This window comes from Parasteatoda tepidariorum, chromosome 1 (assembly GCF_982258835.1).
Source record: "Parasteatoda tepidariorum strain Cologne lab strain chromosome 1, Ptep-v5.0, whole genome shotgun sequence".
In the NCBI taxonomy this organism is placed as follows: Eukaryota; Metazoa; Arthropoda; class Arachnida; order Araneae; family Theridiidae; genus Parasteatoda; species Parasteatoda tepidariorum.
Window position 1 is genome coordinate 56,851,414 of NC_141755.1, and position 19,235 is coordinate 56,870,648.

The window sequence follows — 19,235 nt, forward strand, 5'->3', positions numbered from 1 at the left end:
CCTAATTTAAAAATAAAGTAAGTTATTTGCATTATTATAATATTAAATTATAATAAAACGAATATGTTTTTAATATAAATGAATTTAAAGCGGCAAAAATTCCCATTACATGTTTCTTAGATTTAAAATAATTCATTTGAAATTTTAAGGAAATTTAATTGATAATATAAATATGTCGTTATTCTTTCTTTTTTACAAAATGCTCTAGTTTTTTAGAAAATATTTTTATTACTGAGGGAGATTTTCTAATATTTCAGAAAATAATTTTATTTTTGTAAAAAATTTCTAGTTTTTCAAAATTTTTTTATATTTTTGTAATAATTATGAAAACTTTTTTGTATTAATTATTAAAGGGTGTATTTTTTTATTGACTAGGTTAATAATAGGTAATATTGAATAGGTAAATAATAATTATAGTCATTTATATCAACTGTATTTATGTTAAAAAATAACTAAAACTAAGAGTTATGAATATAGTCTCTTTCTAACATTTTAAGATGACACCATTAGAATTCATATAGTATTTTTTAAATTATTAAAATTTATATTATTAAAACCTTAAGTTTTCCTCTAATCTCTGTACATTCACAGGATACTGTTTAACGAAACCAATCCCACTATTTGTCGTCGGACTAAGAGTAGGAGGTTTTCGTAGTTTTCCTTCTCATATAACGTGGGTACTCACAAAGTCCACTTCGAAGACATGTATTGTCTCAAGATCTAGGAGTTTCATTGTCTTTTGGGTTCAAAAATGACAACATTGATAGCCGTAAATCCAAACGATAGGGATAAAAATAAAATCGTATAAACTAATATTTATTGATTTAAAATTAATATACCTTTAATTCTAATACTTTTAATATTCACAGTAGACGTACTTAATAAATTTTAACAAATGGAAAGTTAATTTAACAAATATTAACTTTATTTAGATTACGTAATGAAAAAAAAATAATAACTATTCCTAATTTGTAACTAAGAAGATGAGTAATTTTTATTATTAATAAAATTAAAATAATTAATTAAAATGTGCGAAACAATTAACTTTCTCTTGGCTAATTAAAGATACAGATTAACGCATCTCAGTAGTTTTATGAATAATACTATTTAACATTATCAATATACTATTTATCATCAATATAATAAAAATAACGTAGTTATAAAATTTTTAAAGTTAACTAAGTTTTTTCACATGCTCTGCCTAAAAACGAATTAGTGCTAGAAGTTAAAATAAAACAATTCTATTAACAATAAATTTAAAAAGCATAGTAAATTACTAAGAAATCAATAGTACTTACTTCAGTTTCAGCATGTTTTCTCTTTAAATAACCGTCCATAACGACCTGGTGAATTGAAAAACATTCAAAAACTTAATCGAGACACAACAGAAGAACAAGTGAAATACTAATATAAGAGGGGGTTAGGGAATTTAAGTCACTCTATCCTTCTAGTTGCCAAATCATGAAAATGTAACTCTAACAACCAATCAGAAAAATGTTAAACTGTCACATGCTTAACTATTTACCAGCGCAAGTGAAAGGAACTGAATTCAACACATACGTCATAGCCCAAGATCTAGCTTGTTATATGTTATCAGAATGACTCGCTCTGTAACCAGTAGTTGTGTTATCACACAAAACACGTCAAATCTTAACATGTGTATGGTCAGTACCGTTGCCACCCAGAGAAAGTTATAATAACATTAAGAGGGGCAGAAATAATTATTTAATAACTGTCAAAGGTTAAGTGAAAAATATATCGATGAAACTGTAGACTGATATCGATATCAAATCCATTTCATTTATACACGCGTTCAGAATACAAAAGTTTAACTTATTAACACATATCTAACCAAGCATTCGTGGGTCAGTGGTTATGATATCCAACTACTGACCCACGAAGGCTTTTTAATTGGCGTGAGTTCGATCCTCAGCATTAATTATACTTAATAAATAATAATAAAACAGATTTAAATATTAAAATAGATTTAAAGTTATTTTATTTCTAACATTCCCACATAGATGACGCCACTAGAGTAAAAGTATGATATCATTTATTTATTATGTAATAAGAGATGACGTCATAACTACAATATCTCCCCAAATAACAAAGTTTCTAAGTGTTGCCATCCTTAAAAACTAATATTAAAAAATAATAAGTGTTGCCACCCTCAAAAAAACACTAATAAATGAAAATAATATTTAAAAAACAACACTATATTAAAAAACAGAAACCGAAATTAAAAATATTTTAGGCTTAAGAAAAAAAAGAAATAAGCTCCCCATGACGTTGCAGACGAAGTTTCGATTTCAGGTGGGCTGAAATAAGCAACTTCCGGTTAATAGGTGGGCAGAAATAAGCAATTTCCGGTTTGGCAGAAATAAGCAACTTCCGGTTGGGGGCAGAAATAAGCTCCGGTTGACTTTGAGTGATGACGTCAGAACAGTCCAAAAGAAGTTTAACTAATCGCAACAATGACTTGATATTCGATGACTCATGGGATTGCAAGAGAGAAATCTTGTTTTCACTTGTTCATAGGAACCTATGGGGGGTCCATATAAAGGTGGTATCGTGGGAAAATCGCACATGCTTCAGCTTGTATTATCTTGTACCTGAGCTGTTTTTCGTTTCTCCCGTGAGTTATTTTATTCATCTTCGTTATTTTTCCAATAAAATAATAAATAAAAAAAATATTAAATACTCATCAAAAATAAGATCAATTTAATAATAATTTAAAATAAGATCAATTAAACAATCATTAAAAATAAGATCAATTAAACAATAATTAAAAATAAGATCAATTAAACAATAATTATAAATAAGATCAATTAAATAATCATTAAAAATAAAGTCAATTTAATACTCATTTAAAATAAGATTAATTAAATAATCATTTGAAATAATTGCATTTCATTCTAATTTTTTAAAATTTCACCCCCCTTCCAAGTGTATGACTCCTCCCCCCTCCCCCCACACTCTGGACAAAATGTAAATCCATTCGTAATACTTAATTTTAAACATATTTCATACTGTTAAATACAATTCAAAAACATAAAATATTATAAAATAGAACTAATTGTGAAAAATATTTTTTATAAATTTAATTATTTATTCAATTTATGTTAAGTTAGAAATATTTAATATAAAATAATACTCTTAACATACGAATATTATAATTAAATAATTTGAAACCGTTCTATATAAAGGATTCCTTCATTTTTATTATGAAACTGCACAAAATTTTCTTCTCTCATTAACATTCGTCATTTATAAATTTTAGGATAAATATATTCGTAAGATTAAAAGGAGATATTCCTTAATTATTTTTTAAAAACTCGATGAATACTATTTTATAGTATTAATAAACCTCTCGTAATAAACCTCTCGGCACCTCTTTTTATCGTTATCTCTTATCACCACATGATGAGTTCAATCCTCAGTAATAATTATATTTAAATTAAATAATAAAATAGATTTAAAGATATTTTATTTCTAACATTCCCTCATAGATGGCGCCACTAGAGTGAAAATCATGATATCATTTATTTATTATGTAATAATTAGCACGTGTATGATCAGTACCGTTGCCATCCAGAGAAAGTTATAATATCCTTTCGAGGGGCAGAAATAATTACTTAATAACTGCCAAGTGAAAATATATCGATGAAACTGTAGGATGATATCGATATAAAATCCTTTTCATTTATACACGTGCTCAGAATACAAAAGTTTAACTTATTTACACATATCTAATCAAGCATTCGTGGGTCAGTGGTTATGATATCCAACTACTGACCCACGAAGGCTTTTTGATTGGCGTGAGTTCGATCCTCAGCCTTAATTATATTTAATAAATAATAATAAAACAGAATTAAATATTAAAATAGATTCAAAGTTATTTTATTTCCATCATCCCCACATAGATGGCGCCACTAGAGTAAAAGCATGATATCATTTATGTATTAAGTAATAAAAAGATGACGTCATTACTTCATAATATACAATATTTCACCCCAAATAACAAAGTTTATAAGTGTTGCCATCCTTTAAAAACTAATATTGAAATTATTATGCGTTGCCATCCTCAAAAAAGCAATAAATGAAAATAATATTTAAAAAACGAAACTATATTAAAAACAGAAACCGAAACTAAAAATATATTAGGCTTAAGAAAAAAAGAAATAAGCTCCCCATGGCGCTGCAGACGAAGTTTCGATTTAAGACGGGCAGAAATAAGCACATGGGCAGAAATAAGCAACTTCCGGTTAATAGGCGGGCAGAAATAACCAATATCCGGTTTAGCAGAAATAAGCAACTTCCGGTTGGGGCAGAAATAAGCTCCGGTTGACTTTGAGTGATGACGTCACTTCCGTAGCACGTACATCGGCTATTACTACTGTTGCTTCAGGTTTATTTTCATGTTACTGCCTCTAGTCTAAGAAGTTATCAAAAATTTATCCCAACCTATTCCTGTTTCTTTCGTCCCCCCCCCCCCTTTTCATTGCTCAGTTGCTCCTCTTCCCAACTATAAAATGACTTCCGATTTGAATTTGCATTTTTATAAAACAATTCGATTTATAGTAAATTTGTATTTTGAAGTTTTTTACCGGAAATATCAATCATAAAAATTTTTTAAGTTTTGCCTTGTGGCTGAAAATTTTTAAAATTGGCTAATACTTTTGATATTGGGCTAATTTACTGGCTAATAATTTGAAGTCCGTAGAGCTGGCGCTGTGTTACATAGATTTTATTATATGCATTGTTAAATATGATATATATGGATGAAATTTCCCAACACCTTGCTTCAAAATAAATCCTTTTTTTGCAATTAAAATATTTGTAAATTGTTCTCAGTTTTGTATCTTAATTATTACTAAGAAAAAAAAATATATAAAGGAAAATAAAAACGAACAGAACCTTAAATAACTTTTGAAATCTGAGATAACCTAGCCACTTCGAAAATTTCTTATTTATAAAAACGTGAAAAGAATAATAACTAGTCAGAGAATACTTGTCAATCTGTTATATATGATGACGTTTTGTTTTATACTTAAAAAAATAATTACAAAAAATTGTTTGTCATTAGTTGTCGAGTATAAATGATTTAGTTTTAGAAAGTTATTGTTGCATTGCGTCTTAAACCTTGAAATTTATTTTCTTTTTATAGCTTCCGGTAATAATTTTATTTTATGGCGCAGAGAGATAAAAAAGAGTTTTTTTTAATTCTTTTTGCATTATAAATAAATTAATAAATAACAAGTAACCTTTCCAAGACTTCAGTCCAAGTCTTTTAGTCTTCAAGTAGCCAAGTTAGGAAAAAAACAAACTTCATTTTTAAAGAGATTGGCCTATTGTGTCACCTTAAAACTTCATTTTATGATATTTTAATTCTGATGCGATATTTTCGTTTATAACTATCTCACTATTAACGATTTCTCTGTGAAAATTATAGACAATTTTTGTTTCTAAATTAAAAGATATAAGTTTAAATGCTCGAAAAGAATCAATAACTTTGTTTGAAGAAATTTCTTTTCTAGTGTTCTTACAAATATGTTAAAATATTTAATGTCAGATAAAGAAATGAGATTGTTTCAGAAATAAGAACTACAAGATTAATTTAAAAGGTTGTTTGAACCCGTTACCTGAACGAAATTTTGATTTCTAAAAATCCTATTCGGTTGGCTCTATTAATGCAATAGTTACTCTTAGTAACAAACATATGACCATTTTAAAAGGTTGTTTGAACCCGTTAACTGGACGAAATTTTGATTTCTATAAATCCTATTCGGTTGGCTCTATTAATGCAATAGTTACTCTAAGTAACAAACATATGACCATTCTAAAAGGTTGTTTGAACCCGTTACCTGGACGAAATTTTGATTTCTATAAATCCTATTCGGTTGGCTCTATTAATGCAATAGTTACTCTTAGTAACAAACATATGACCATTCTAAAAGGTTGTTTGAACCCGTTACCTGGACGAAATTTTGATTTATATAAATCCTATTCGGTTGGCTCTATTAATGCAATAGTTACTCTTAGTAACAAACATATGACCATTCTAAAAGGTTGTTTGAACCCGTTACCTGGACGAAATTTTGATTTATATAAATCCTATTCGGTTGGCTCTATTAATGCAATAGTTACTCTTAGTAACAAACATATGACCATTCTAAAAGGTTGTTTGAACCCGTTACCTGGACGAAATTTTGATTTATATAAATCCTATTCGGTTGACTCTATTAATGCAATAGTTACTCTTAGTAACAAACATATGACCATTCTAAAAGGTTGTTTGAACCCGTTACCTGGACGAAATTTTGATTTCTATAAATCCTATTCGGTTGACTCTATTAATGCAATAGTTACTCTTAGTAACAAACATATGACCATTCTAAAAGGTTGTTTGAACCCGTTACCTGGACGAAATTTTGATTTATATAAATCCTATTCGGTTGGCTCTATTAATGCAATAGTTACTCTTAGTAACAAACATATGACCATTCTAAAAGGTTGTTTGAACCCGTTACCTGGACGAAATTTTGATTTATATAAATCCTATTCGGTTGGCTCTATTAATGCAATAGTTACTCTTAGTAACAGCCATATGACCATTTAAACTTAAAATGTTATTCGACATATAGTTCCAAAGTTGAAATTCGACCTTAGCTAGTCGAATAGGAATCAACTTTCTATTGACGATAGTTTCTATTTCGCGATTATGTGACTATAAAATATGCCTGAAGCTGTCGGTAAACTATCGATACTTGCGTTATCGTACAACACAAAAACTGAGCTACAATTAGAGCACTTTAGATAATCGGAAAGTGGTTTGAATTTAATTGTGATAATATGGCAATAATTCCGTTTTTAACAATAAAAAAAAGAAGTAAACCTTTTAAACTTAAGATGTAATTCAGCAGAGTTTCAGATTCAAAATTTTAAAATTTCAATTAAGGGGTCGGAATTTTGATTAATTATAAATTTTATTTGGAAGTAAAAATAACGATAAATTCTGCTTTTATGAGCTGGAAAATGATTGAAATTTACGTTGTGATGGGCACTTCTATTTTGAATCACTGCATTTTTTGCAGGTTTTCTTGACAGATGAAGAGTATTTGTTTTTACCAGGGATTAATATGATATAGGGCCTATATATCTATGGATTTTACGTAGCTTGAGAACATAAGTTACAACTACAATCCGTATCATAACCATTCATTATAATTTGTATAAACATGTAGAAATATAATTATTTAATTATTACTTCTGAAAATTACTTAAACTGAATTGGGCCAAAATTAGTTGATAATGAGATTTAAATTCCAGAAAGTAAAATTTTCTCAATATTGTAAGCCCGGTCGTTACTTTCTAATTCACCTACATTAAGCGACTCATTCTCCTATTTGGCATTTTCCTAAATTAAAAAATAAATAAATAATATAATGCCTATGATGGCAGCGCCAGCTGATCGCTTATAAGCAAAATGACGTGTTAAAGTTGAGCTAAGTTTCTCTATATTAGTTTTAATGTTAATTAAAGTAATTATATACAATGTCGTATCGAACATAGCGTTTGTTGAAATACAATTTTTTCTCGTCTACGTCTTTTACTTAACATAGATTTATTATTTGTTTATGTATTTTATTGTAACCGTGCTATATTTTTGTTTTGTGTACCTGGCAACTTCGATGCATAATTAATTTGTTTATGTTTTACATGGCTTCGTGTCTGTCCTTGTGTTAAGTAAGAAGTAAATAGTGAAAGAATTGAATTCTTTGTGAAAGAATATAAAATGTATCACTTAAGATTGGCTTGGTTTACTCGAAATGGAATGGAAAGAACAGTTGCTATCGTAAACAAATGCCACGTTCCAACAACCAATATCCAAACTACGTCACTTGTAGGTATCCCATTTTGACGCAAAGAATAATATTCAATTAGTGTGAAACATGCTACTGTGTCTCAGATAAAAATTCCTCGAATCTAGGGACTGTACTCACAATAGCACGAAGGCTAGCTTGCAGTTCAAGTTGGAAACGGTACCAGAATTGCGAAGAATATTTTTTTCTCTTAAATTTGTTTTCGTGAATAGTAATATTATTGTTTTTTGTGAACACTTTAATCGATAGCTCAAATGTATTTTTCGTAAATAACAACACTGGTTTGCAATGGACTGCAGAATACTTTATTTTTAAAGACTCGCGGACTACGTCCGCCATTCAAGAAGTTCTCAAGGTATATATAAAGTCTCTCACAAAGGGGTGGCGTGGCAGTCGCACATGCGCGAACAATTATTTTAATAGACTTTTTATTATTATAGGCTCATTTTTGACTATAAACGAAAATTGAGTTCTTGTTATTAAATGAATTAAATTTAATTTTGAGGGTATCATCGGATGTCAGTTCGATTGAACTTCCTTTTATCCTCAGCTCAATTCTCAATTTGTATTTTCAGCACAGATAGGATCTATTACCCCCAAATTTCCAATCTTTGGATCCTCTCACTTTGAATAATAATGAGTGAAAGATTGAAAAAGTGATCCTAAGTGTAACTTTGCAAAAGTTTACATTCTGACTGACATCCTCAGATACAATCAAACATATCAATATACAAAATGAAACAAACAAAAATCAAAAACATCAATTAGTCACTTTAAATAAATTGCATTGTTGTAATTCGTCGAAGGTTAATATGAATGATGAAAATCTTTTTTCTTTCTTCAGTCTGCAGAGTCCTATATAATACACCTTTCATTCTCAAAGAAATTCAGAAAATTTACACATAAAAAAAAGCAAACCTGCCAACTTACAAGAATGCTAAAGAAAATGTTTGAAGTTCAATAAGGTTGATTTTACTTTTGCACCTGTAGTTAATTAACTTCTTTGTCGGCCAAACTAATTAATTGGCTTCACGTATGCTTGAAGCCATTTTAACTAGCTGGTTTAAGACCAAGGAATACCAGTTTCACGCCACATACTCATCTTGAATTTTTTTCAACCATGGAACAAAAGTCATAAGTCTAATAAAAAAAGCCATCAATCGGGTAGGCAATGAATAAACAATTAATTGACCTTTATCTTGGTATCATGCGATCATCAATAAAATGTTTTCTTTTATATGAAAAAAAAACTGATATGGTTATTGTTAATTGCAAATAAAAAAAGAATCAAATAATTAATGGTCGTCTTTATTCGTTTCGATAGCTTTTTGATTTTTGTTTTACGTAATTAAGTAATTTGCTGGACTTCGTTAGAACATGACACAAACAATTATAATGAAAAAATGTATGCTAATCACGAATTATTTGCCAAGGCATATGTAGTTAATGTTTCATAATAATTTTTTTTTTATACAGGAAATACTGCTTCCTATTTTCAGTTCAACATTTCATGCTTTACTTTATTATTATAATTAAATTAAAAAATAAAATTTTAAAGGTTATTAAGTTTTAAAATTCAATTATTGTGATCGAATACTCATACATTCTAAATTATTTATAATAAAAGCTATGACTACCTAGCGGATTGTGAGGTCGAAAAAAACATTTGAAATAACTTCCAATGTAATAAACAGATTTTCAAATATTGCAATGTTCAACTTGTCTCTCTCTACGCTTAAAAAGCGAAAATGAGGAGATAGACAATTGTGGCTGAAGGAGTATATTTTTGTAAGAGAGATATAAGAAGGATCACACACTCATCGGACCCCTTATATAATTACTATAAAATTCAGTACCATGAAAATAAATAATACTATAATAAATATAAAATATATGATTGAGTAAATAAAAAATAATATAAATTAAATATAAAATGTATGATTAAATAACTAAAAAATATATTCGTTTAAATTAAGTATTATAAAATATATGTTCATAAATAGAAAACATCTTATTTCCTTTTCTGTTCAGAATGAAATTTTCTGACTCTAACAGGATTGCAAAATTTTCAAATTTGTCTCATGTAGCTCACTAAAACAATTTGAATTAATAAAATTTAATTAATTTTTTTATTGCCCCTATGTGCAGGTGGCTTCTGTTTTACCATCCCTGCTCTAATGGAGCGCTGTAAGTAATATGACAATCTTTCCAAAGCATAATTTCTTTTGAATCGAATTACCTTTGTCTGCCAGTTCTGTAATTAAAATTTTATAGTAACAAGTATTTTATAATTTTTTTTTAATATTACGTGATAGATAATTAATAGATAATAAATAACGGAAATAATAGAATAATAAATAATAGAATAATAAATAACAGAATAATAAATAACAGAATAATAAATAACAGAATAATAAATAACAGAATAATAAATAATAGAATAATAAATAATAGATTAATTAATAATTTTTATCGATAGGAAGACAGCCACTACTCTCATCAGACTAAGAACAAAACATCATAAAAACATGAAAATTTCTACAGATAAGACTAGAAAATATCAAAACTGTGGCAACTGTCTTAATGTGGAACTGACACCATATCATGTTTTTAACTGCCCTGCAGTCGCTGCAGGCCTTCACCTCTTAAACTACCCCACAGAAGAGGATTTGTATTCTTTTAATGCCATAGAAATAACAAAAAACTATTCAAGCACACCATGAAATATGATTCAATAGAGGATACGACGCCAACTAACCATAAATAATAGAATAATAAATAATAGAAATAATAGAATAATAAATAATAGAAATAATAGAATAATAGAAATAATAAATAATATAAATAATAGAATAATGAATAATCGAAATAATAAATAATAGAAATAATAAATAATAGAAATAATAAATAATAGAAATAATAGAATAATAAAGTATAGAAATAATAGAATAATAAATAATAGAAATAACAGAATAATAAATAATAGAAATAATAGAATAATAGATAGATAATAGGAAATGATAGATAATAAATATGTCTAATTAGGCATTATTTAATTTTACAAGTGTCGAATATTAAATTTTAATCATATTTCCTGATTTTAAAAGTTGTGACCAGAAGTTTATAATCTGGATTATAAAAATAGCCCAAGGAAGAAGAAAACCAAAATTAAATATTGAGTTATCACAGAAATTGATTTCGATACAAAAAAAAAAGGAAAACAACTGACTTTCCCTTTTTTAAAAAAACTATTTGTTTTTCATAACTTGCTTAGAATGAAATTGAAGTCTAGTTTGACTCATTTGGGGGTAACTTCAAGACATCATAAATTGTTTTCAAAATTTAAAAATTAAATAATCATTTTCAATAGAAGTTGAATTAAATAAAATAAAAATTCAATTTAAAGAAACATTTCAAACTTCGTGAAATTTTTATCATCAATTCAGCCTTAAACAATGGTGAGAAAGAGCTGAACAGTACAGTAATTCAATTTAAGTTCACTGAATATCATTTAAAGTTCATTAAGCTGCACTTGGACCGGATTTTAATATTTTAGCAACTGATTTTTTTCACTTGTCTCCTCAACTACAAACATTAAATTAGGGGAGACCTCAGAAACATCCCTCTTCATGACCCCGAAAGGTAGTTTTCTCAGAAAACTCTGATTACGCAAAAGGTAGTTGACGCCCATTTTCAACAGGAAAGGCATTAGAGCTTAACCCTAAATTCACAGAACAATTGCTTACATCTAAACAATGATAGTTTTCTGTTGATTTTAAGGTGGAGAAAATGGTGCTGTTTGGTGTGATATATCCCCTTGACCCGCTTTTTTACGGTAATACCAAATGCCGCAACTACGGTTGGTATATAAGAAAATCGTAATAAGGAAGCTAGTTCGCTTAATTAAAGACACAAATTGAAGATGATATGCATGGCACTCTCTTGGAAGTAAGGAAGAAACAAATCGTTTTTATGCCTTTTATGTCTGAAATTCCTCTGATTGCTAAATATGCAATAAGTCCAAGGTTATGAAACATTTGTAGAAGAACATGATAATGACTATGTTTATTTATTCATAGGTGGCTATAATATGAATCACTCACAAATGTTTGCCATGCAGAACAAAGAACGGACTTCAAATACTTTCCTTATTTTTAATTGACAAAGCTTAAATATTTATATTGAAACACTAAAAGGTGAATAATTTCTTTTGTAATTTGGAACGTTATTGTTTTAGAATTGGAAGATTTTGGAAAGTCATCAGCTCAAGAAGGATTCTGCATCTATCTATATTTAGGATAACCTACATAGTACCAAAAATCTGATACATGCTTCAAACAATTTTGCTTTGAATGTTTGTTACCGTATAGCAGAGTTTCGGAAAGCTTTTACTTACATACTTTCAGAAACGCTCATCATTGTTTCATGCAATGAATACAGCAACCTTAAATTTGTATTTTTTTGGAAATATATCTCTATCTCTGCTGCAATTGAAAAAACAAAATATTCTAAAAACATTTTAAATGCATTAAAAATTCTCGGAAGAAAAAAAAACATGTGATTTTCTTCATTTTCTTTATTTTTTATAGAGGAGGAGGGATCATGGATATTTTTCCAGTTAATCTGAAAATAGATTGAAAATTAAAAAAAATTATGGAAATGATAATATAATATTAATTTTCAATACAGTCAGACAATTTTTTAGATAAGTTAATATAAGAAAACATGGAAAAGTTGACCTCCCTATCTCTTTTCATATCTAATCATTTATTTAGCTGATGAATACCAGATTGCAGTATAGAATCAAGAACAATGACATGTTGTTTCTGCCGATCAGCCATTTGAAAGTAAAATTAAGGTAATATCACGTCACATAATTTTCGTCCATTTTTTGGAATTTTTTGTTCTCCCCTGTGGTATCAATCATAAGCATATATAGGAAAAATTGAATTCTTTGTGTTCTTATAACATTCTCATTGTTTCCTTTTTACTATGTGTTTTTATTTAAATTTTATTCATTTAGTTATTTTTTCCAAAAGGGCTTCAAAGGTTGGTTTGACCCACCATACTATATCAAGGATTTCAACAGATGCTCCTGTCAAAGTAAAAAAGCGAGTAGAAGCGCAGCAATAAAAAAACCTCATTAAACATTAAGTGGAAAAATAAGAAGCAAGCGAAATAATGAATTACAAAATTGTCTTTAGATACTTCAAGAATCAAATGAAATTTATTTAGCAGTTTTAGTTCATATTTGCTATTTTCTAACAGTAAAAAATTATTTGATATTTTTAAATAAAATATTTTTATGAAAAAAATACTAGTTACAAAAATACTAATTAATAAAAATACTATATTTCTGTAATTATATTTTTTTAGACTTTTTAATATTACAACTCTACCTCAAGGCTTCAATTGGATACCTGTCAGCGATGCCATCGTGGTTATCGATCCTGATTGACTGTTGAAAAGTGGCATTTGTTAATGTTAGCGCATGTTCTTTTTATTCCATTTCGAGTAAGCCTAGACCGAGAAATACGAATTCGATATGCGATCTTGTAATCGATTATCGCATCGTATGATAATCTCTTAACTACTGTATTCATGTAAATTAATAAAATATGTTATTAATACCATAGAAATAGGCTATTAATTTTCCTTTATTAACGAAAAGAAGCCGAATGAATGAAACAAGCCTAACAGCTGTAACGTTAACACGCTATCTTGCATGTAAACAACCAGCTGGCACTGAGGTTATAGTTCAGGTGGCTCTGTATCACTTGTCTACTTTTTCTCGAGTTGAGAGTTGCCATTAAAATGGTTAGACATTATGGTAGACGTTGAATGTCTTCTTAATATGCAGAAAAAATTATTTTATCAAAAATATATGCCAATTCAACACAGATGTTATTCGTAAATTCATTAAACAAACAACTGCTGTTCAGAAAGATACAAATTTCCCTAAAACTTTACCAAAATTATCTGAATCCCTTATTACAGTATAGGTAATTTTCGATTGTCTTGGCGCAAACCCCGTATATACAAGGGCGTAAGTATATATGTATTAAGTTGTTAAAAAAAGTTCTGCAACACCCTTGCAGCATCACTTGCTGAAAGATCTCGTTTATAGCAATAACGAATAAAAACCTGAAGTTCAGTTTTATGTAAAGTCATTTAGAGCTTATTGATATGAAATTATAAACTAAGAAATACAAAAAACAACAACAAACATATATATATATATATATATATATATATATATATATATATATATATATATATATATATATATATATATATATATATATATATATATATATATATATATATATTCTGACTCACGACGATAACAGACCAGGAGTTTAACATTCGTCAGGAAAAAATGAATATAAGGTACCTTGTTTTCGCTACTTCATATATCATGTTATGCTTATTTTTACTCGTATTATCATAATCTTTATCACGAGAAGTAATCTTGTTGTTCTTGACAAAGTGGGGTAATAGGATATGGGTAAATAAATAAAAATATTACATCTTTTTACTAGTTGTTTTTCTGTCATCTGCCATTGATAAGATAAATAAGACGCATTGAAACTGGGTCTCTCGGTAAAAATAATAATAATTATAGTTTAATCGTGCATCTTACTTTTTATCTAGTTTTTATTTAATTACTCTCACGCTTCCGACTGAAAGCGCGAGTAATTAAACTGAAAGCTTGAAAAATAAAGTATTGAATGTATTCAAAATTCTAGTTCTTATTATCCCAATTAGTAAAAAATACAAAACAAAATAGTAAATTTAACCAAATAAATGAATTTCATATCATGTTCTAAGATATCATGATAAAAATTATCAAATTTTATCTCATTTTCTAAATTTTATCACTTATTATAAAATCATATTTATCTCTATTACCAAAGCGCTTCGATAAAAATTACCGTTTTTTGGGGCTTCCCATAGAACCAGAAATACGGTAAATGTTACCATATTCTGGTAACTTCGACTGCGCTTTTCTTTCAGTGAAATTAAATTAGAGTTAGCAAATTCTTTGGAAAATTCAATCGATAATTTTAAAATTCTGATTTGCATTTTATTCCATTTGCAATAAGTTAAAGAAATAATTATATCTTTTTTCTATTTGTCATTTATTTATTATAGAAATTCGAGATAACAAGACAAATTGATTTGGAGGGGCGAACATTTGGCAAAAAAGTGTTGTAATTTAGTACCTCATTTAATTTTTGACTTATCAGTTAGTCATTTCAAAATAATATATAGTTCTCTAAATCTTTCAGTGTCATTTCTGATTAATTATGTGCCTTGTTTGATTAGTTGATACGAACTCCCTCACTCGCTGAGCATGATAAAAAACAAAAAGTGCTAATCAATATATTGAAGCTGTCATACAGCACTCTTTCAAACTTCTATTAAATTTTTGAAATTAAATTTTTCAAATTATTTGTATATATATTGAGTTAAGTAAAAAGTAATTTTAAAATAAAAAGTAGAAATAAAATTGAAGATCCTGATGCATTATAATGTATGATAAGTCACGCTTTCAAATTGTTCAAAAATAATTTTTTTATTAAAGCAAAACGTTATTTCTTTTTCGAGCAGTTTCACAAAGGTTTGATAGCATAGACACGGTTCCCAGTAGATCACCGAAGTCAAACATTCCTGGCAGCAGTCAGTGAGTGGGTGGGTGACCATTTTGATCAAAGTGTGAAGGAACAGAGGGTGTGAGGTATCGGTCCTCGTTAAACTGTTCTATCTTAAAATGCTGGACTTCGCGTGCAGGTTGTCAGACTACTAAAGCTAGTTTTGCTGGTTTTGTTTCCCTCCTTAATTTTCCGATTTTTTGTTGGAAATTTTACGTTTTATATTTCACCACTGTGGTTTCCCTTGTTCTGTTTTTCATACTTTTTCTCTCTAAGCTACTGTGATTTTTCTAGTTTTGTTTCTCACCTTCATTTTCCCATTTCGCGTAAGAAACTTTATGTTTTATATTTCACCACTGTGGTTTTTGTAGTTTTGTTTCTCACCTTTATTTTTCCATTTTTAATTGGCAAATTTACATTTTAAATCACTTTTAGGCAAGTCTCGAAAATGGGCGCCTATATTTGAACGCTTGAAACATTTCAACTGTTGTTTACAATTCGTATACTTCTACTACCTTTCTGAGCAATGAAACGCTTATGTGTACTGTCTAGAAGTCTAGCGGAAATTCCGGAAAATTTTAAGCTATCTATCTTTAAATAATACTGAGGATCAGTTTAATTTGAAAATGCCACCCCTGTTGAAAATGTGGCTTATAAACTAAATTTATGGCTGCAACGTTTAAAATTCATGTAATTTATAAAGGTTGAAACCTTTTGATCGCAATAAAATTGGGTTGATTATTCATACTTATCGAAGATTCAATACCAAATAATAATTGTTTTTGTTAATAACTTCCGTCAAAAAAAAATCTTTTAAAGTAAAATTAACTGTCAAAAACGACAATCATGATGGCCAGAAGATGTGTTTTACTTTCCAAAGAATTTTAACAGCTCTCTAATTGTCCACCGGGTCTTCACCTTGAACCACTCAATATTGGACTACTGGTTTGGCAGAGAGGCTAATTTACCTCTCAAGCTGACGATGGTGCTCTTTCCATATTTATTTGTTTTTTCTTGAAAAGGACGAGATCTAATACTTTTGTTGCTTTTTAAGCTCTTTTATGTCAGAAAAAGTGGCGCGGCCCTTTGACTCCTGATCGAACGTCCTCGATTTATGATAAATTTGACCCATATTTGGTGGTTTATTCTCATTCAAAACATCTTCATCACGCGAGGATTGATTCCCGTTTCATTAGACTTTTGATTACTTTCGCTTATTCCGTGAAGGAAGCTTGAAGTGGTGGAAAAAATACTAAATTATTTGCATTTCTGGTTATAGCATTCAGAATCAATTTAAAAACACGATTTATCTTAATGATGTGAAATAATTTTATTATATTTGATGATGGTTATCGGATGTTTTTGACCTTGATCTATCTTTATGACACAGTGAAATTAATTGTTATTGAAATTTCTATTATTAAAAAAAACATTGAGTATTTGTTTGTATAATTATTTTCTCTTACTTATTTTAGATTAGAAGTTCTTAAGGAAATAAAGAAAGAAATTACATACTTTTTTGAGTGAGGGAGAAGGGGCATATTTGAACTATTTTTCATTTCGTTATATTATTATATTCAAAAAAATCCATATCTTTAAACAGTCATATAGAAATTTGCTTTATAGAAAAAAATGTTTCTTTTTAAAAGTGCTGTTTAACAAGTGAATATGCTTTTGAGGAAGTATATATAAACAAAATAAAAAATAATTAAAAAATTACTTAATTTATTTCAATCTATGTAATTTATGAAGGTTGAAACTTTTCGGTCGTAATGAAATAGGATTGATAGTTCCTCATATTCAGAAAAGAAAATAATTAGTATTGAATATTTCCTAATGCATATATTTCACAAATTTTATATTACTCATAATACAGGCTATATTAAAAGTATAGTTTTAGAGGAATTTAAATTTTATAGTACTGCGCATATTAGAAAAGTTTCACTTTCCATGATCATGTATAACACAAAACTGTTGAACAAGAAATTAAGCTTCAAAGAAATGCTTCTTTCGAAAAAAAATTTTCATTTAAATTATTCATTAAATTTAAAGTTAAAAAATTTTAAAGCTAATTGTAGAGAATTAAATAATTTCAGTTAAAAATATATACTTATAATTGAACTTGTAATATTATAATTGTAGTTATCTTAATATTAGGATACTTGTTAAACCTTCACAGCAGCCTTAGCACTTTTATTTGAGAATAACAAATAAAAAGTGAAGTTAAATTACTTCAAAGCTCAAAAATCTTAAAAAATTTTGAGAATTTTTACTTATATTAGAGTCTTGAATTGAATTCCAGGTGTTGAATGTCAAGTGTCAAAGTTTGAATAATTTTTTTTCCATGATCACTTTTTTACGTTTTTTAACCCTCAAAAGTTAAAAGAAGGAATTGAATGAAATTTTGAAAATATATATTCGATATAAATTACTTTTTTTAAAAAACTGAAAATAAATATAAATCTATAATTTTTAAAAGAAAATTTTGCAAAATTGAGTATTATATAACTTAGAAACTTACTAACATTTTTATAAATGCTAAAAGTAAAAAATACTAAATTAAAATCTAAATGCTATTATTAAAAAAAATTAACTAAAAATTGTTATCGTGTTCATTATAGTTTTATAAGTTACTTTTGAGTTTTCTTAAAACGTCTCATACATGATTTGTAAACATTTTTTGCTTATTAAATTAAACTACATAACAACACAAATATTTTTAAAAATTAACTACAATACAATAAAAGATTTTAAAAAAAGTTTATAAGATGTGTCCTAGACCCCTTTAAAGCTAAAATTTGTGATTTACAAGCAGCCCATAAAATACAGATAAATCTTATGTAATCTGGTAATTCTATTCATTAATAATTCTAAACAGGTTCTAAAACAATCATTCAATTTCAAAAATGACACGGCATATAAGATTTTAATTCAAGATGTCTCCATATAGCCTATCAATTCAAATAGGAAGTTCTGGAAAGGTTTCTCAACAGAATCAACAAAGATATTTTGATTTGCATCGTAAAGAAACGGTTACGGGTTCACAGTTGGTTATGGAAATCACGGACGACAGGTGGATTAGAGGAATTTGAATGAATGTTGTAAATTCAATTAGAAATTATATAGTGTATTTCTGGCGAAAGATTACACTATCTGTTTAATCATTTTGCTTTCAGAGGTTAAGTCATTGAAAAAATATATTTAGCCTACAAAAGTTACTTTATTTTATTAATATATTTAATAAGATTCTTTTAAGAGTGGAGTTGAAAGTAAATTTATAATTCAAAGAGAAAACGATTTTTTTTTTCAATCAAAATCTCTCGTTTTTGGAACTATAAAAAAGTGATATTTTATAAATTTAAAAAGATATTTATTTTTTCCCCTTTTGTTCATATTATTTTATTACAAAATTGGTGGCAGTGATCACTCCATTTACTGAATCAAGTTTTATTTCAACTTAATAACGAATATTTTAAACCCAGATATATTACAACACTATCTTATAAGAAAAGTAATCAATTTAATTTAGATGATATTTTTTTATATTTATGCAATTAAAACTGTTTTAAACTTTAAATAATTGTGTGAAAGTACTAATGCACTTTCAATGCATGCTACTGTGGGAATTGTTATCGACAATGTCAACCTTCATCTATGAAAAGGTACTCCATCATAGAATCGAGTTAACATGTCTTAT